Raw genomic sequence first — 3,678 nt, 5'->3', positions numbered from 1 at the left:
TATAAGGGACGTGTTGGAAATTACAGAAGCCACGTCTGTACCTCAGGAGAAGGCTTATTTATGTAAAGAAAAGAAATCCAAAGTCACGTTCCCTCTTTCACACGAACTAAACGCTCTCTTTGCAGGGATGCGGGTGAATCCTGAGAAAAAAATTAATTTTCCTAAGCGGATTTAGATAGCTTACCCTTTCCCAGCAGATGACAGGGAAAAATGGGAATCGCCTCCTGTGTTAGACAGCGCACTATCCAGGTTGACAAAGAAGGTAATTCTCCCTGCACCTGGCACGGCTTCTCTAAAAGAGCCGGCAGGCCGTAAGATGGAAACTACATTGAAATCCATTTATGTTGCCAATGGTACGCTGCTCAGGCCCACTATTGCCTGCGCGTGGGTGAGTCGCGCTATTGAAAAATGGTCAGAATGTGTGTCCTCAGAATTTGACACGATTGATAAAGATGAGATACTTCTTAAGTTAGGGTATATCAAAGACGCTGCCGCCTACATGCTAGAAGCGATGTAAGATATTGGACTCTTGAGTTCACAAACCGCTACCATGGCAGTATCAGCTAGGCGGGCATTGTGGATTTGCCAGTGGAATGCGGATGCGGATTCCAAAAGAAACATGGAGGCTCTCCCATATAACGGTGAGACCTTATTTGGCGATGGTCTGTATGTGTTAGTCTCGGCGGCTACCGCAGGTAAGTCAATGTTTTTGCCCTCTGCGCCTGCACCGGCAAAAAAGACCTATCACACACACATGCAGTCCTTTCAGCCCAATAAATACAAAAGAGCGAGAGGTTCCCCCTTCTTTGCAGGTAGGGGAATGGGAAAGAAGCCCACAGCGGCTCCAGGTTCCCAGGAGCAGTAGTCTACCCTTACTTCTGCCAAATCTTCAGCATGACGCTTGAACTCCCTTGCAGGAGTCTGCTCGGGTGGGGGCACGTCTCAAACTGTTCAGCCAAGGTTGGATTCCGTCTGGCCTGGATCTCTGGGTATTGCAAATTTTATCCCAGGGATGCAAGCTGGAGTTTCAAGCCGTTCCCCCATGCCGATTTTTCAAATCAACCTTGCCAGCTTCTCTTCAAGAAAGAGAAGCAGTATCAGCGGCAATCCAAATATTATGTCAGGACCTGGTCGTAGTCCGGGTGCCTTTGCCACAATAAGGGGAGGGGTTTTATTCAAGCCTCTTTGTAGTTCCGAAGCTGGATGGCTCGGTCATACCGATCCTGAACCTAAAAAATTTGAATCTCTTCTTGAAACAGTTCAAGTTCAAGATGAAATCACTCCGGGCAGTGATTTCCAGTCTGGAGGAGGGGGATTACATTGTGTCGGTAGACATCAAGGATGCTTACCTGCATGTTCCCATTTATCCTCCTCACCAAGCCTATCTGAGATTTGCGGTGCAGGATTGCCATTACCAGTTCCAGACGTTACCTTTCGGTCTCTCCACGGTGCCGAGGGTATTCACCAAGGTGATGGCGGAGATGATGGTCCTCCTTCGTCAAAAAGGAGTCAATATAATTCCTTATCTGGACGATCTCCAGATAAAGGCGAGATCCAGGGAGCAGTTGTTACAAAACACGGTTGGATCGTAAATTATCCAAAGTCACAATTGGAACTGACATCAAGCTTGTCTTTTCTCAGGATGATTCTGGACACGGAAGTTCAGAGAGTATTTTTTGCGGGGGAAAAGGCTCTGGAAATCCATAAAATGGTAAAACAGGTATTGAAACCATCCAGTGTGTTGATCCATCAGTGCATTCGGTTGTTGGGGAAGATGGTGGCGGCCTACGAGGCCATACAGTTTGGCAGGTTCCATGCCAGAGTATTCCAGTGGGACCTGTTGGACAAGTGTTCGGGATCCCACCTTCACATGCACCGGAAGATAGTCCTGTCGTTAAAAGCCAGAATATCACTCCTGTGGTGGCTACACAGTCCGCACCTATTAGAGGGACGCAGATTCGGGATTCAGGACTGGGTCCTGGTAACCACGTATATGCAAGTCTCAGAGTCTGGGGAGCTGTCACTGAGGGGGAAAGCTTCCAAGGAATATGGTCAAGTCAGGAAGCCTGCCTTCATATAAATGTGCTGGAATTGAGAGCCATTTACAACGGCCTTCAACAAGCAGTACATCTTCTTCAAGATCATCCCATACAGATCCAGTCAGACAATGTAACAGCAGTCGCGTATATAAACCGGCAGAGCGGAACGAAAAGCAGAGCAGCAATAGCAGAGGTGACAAAGATCCTCCCCTGGGCAGAAAGGCATGCAAAAGCTCTGTCAGCATTTTACATTCTGGGAGTGCACAACTGGGAAACAGACATCCAGGAGAGTGGGGCCTCCACCAAGAAGTCTTTGCAGAGGTGACAAGTCTTTGGGGAGTTCCTCAACTAGACATGATGGTATCTCAAAAAGAAGCTTCAGAAATATTGTTCCAGGTCCAGAGACCCTCAAGCAATAGCGGTGGATGCTCTAGTAACCCAGTGGGTACTCTGGTCAGTGTATGTCTTCACTCCACTTCCGCTGATCCCAATAGTTCTCAGGATCATAAGAAGAACAAGGGTTCGAGCAATCTTCATTGCCCCAGACTGGCCAAGGAGGGCTTGGTACCCAGATCTTCAGGAGTTGCTCATAGAAGATCCTCGGCCTCTTCCTATTCGCGAGGACCTACTGCAGCAGGGGCCGTGCGTGCATCAGGACTTCCCGCGGCTACGTTTGACGGCATGGCTGTTGAGTGCCGGATCCTAGCCCGAAAGGGTATTCCAAAAGAAGTCATTCCCACACTTATTCAGGACAGAAAAGGAGTAACGTCGAAACATTGCAACCGTATTTGGAGAAAATATGCGTCTTGGTGTGAATCCAAGAAGGCTCCTTGGGACGTTTTCTCCATTTTCTGCATGCTGGTGTGGAGGCGGGCCTCCGAAGGGGGTCAATCAAGGTCTAGATTTCGGCCTTGTCAGTGTTCTTCCAAAAACAATTGGCCTCTCTTCCAGAGGTTCAGACCTTCGTGAAAGGGGTTCTGCACATCCAGCCTCCATTTGTGCCTCCAGTGGCACCATGGGACCTTAATGTGGTGTTGCAGTTTCTTCAATCGGATTGGTTTGAGCCTCTACGAGAGATATAGTTGAAGTTTCTCACTTGGAAAGTGGTGATGCTTTTGGCATTGGCATCTGCACGGCGGGTGTCTGAATTGGGGGCTTTGTCTCACAAGAGCCCTTATCTGATCTTCCATGAAGATAGGGCAGAGTTGAGAACTCGACAACATTTTCTTCCAAAGGTGGTTTCTTCTTTCCACATAAACCAACCTATTGTGGTGCCAGTGGTTACTGACACGTTCACTGAGTCTAAGTCTCTAGATGTGGTTAGAGCTTTGAAGATTTATGTCGCTAGAACAGCTCGAATTCGTAAAACAGAGTCCTTGTTTGTCCTGTACGCTCCCAACAAGATTGGGTGTCCTGCTTCCAAGCAGACTATTGCGCATTGGATCAGAGGTACGATTCAGCAAGCTCATACTTCGTCTGGATTGCCGTTGCCGAAGTCGGTGAAGGCCCATTCCACTAGGACGGTGGGCTCATCCTGGGCGGCGGCCCGGGGTGTCTCGGCATTACAACTTTGCCGAGCAGCTACTTGGTCGGGGTCAAACACGTTTGCAAAATTCTACAAGTTTGATATCTTGGCCGA

Source organism: Pseudophryne corroboree, assembly GCF_028390025.1.
Source record: "Pseudophryne corroboree isolate aPseCor3 chromosome 3 unlocalized genomic scaffold, aPseCor3.hap2 SUPER_3_unloc_94, whole genome shotgun sequence".
NCBI lineage: Eukaryota > Metazoa > Chordata > Amphibia > Anura > Myobatrachidae > Pseudophryne > Pseudophryne corroboree.
This window is presented reverse-complemented; position numbering follows the sequence as displayed.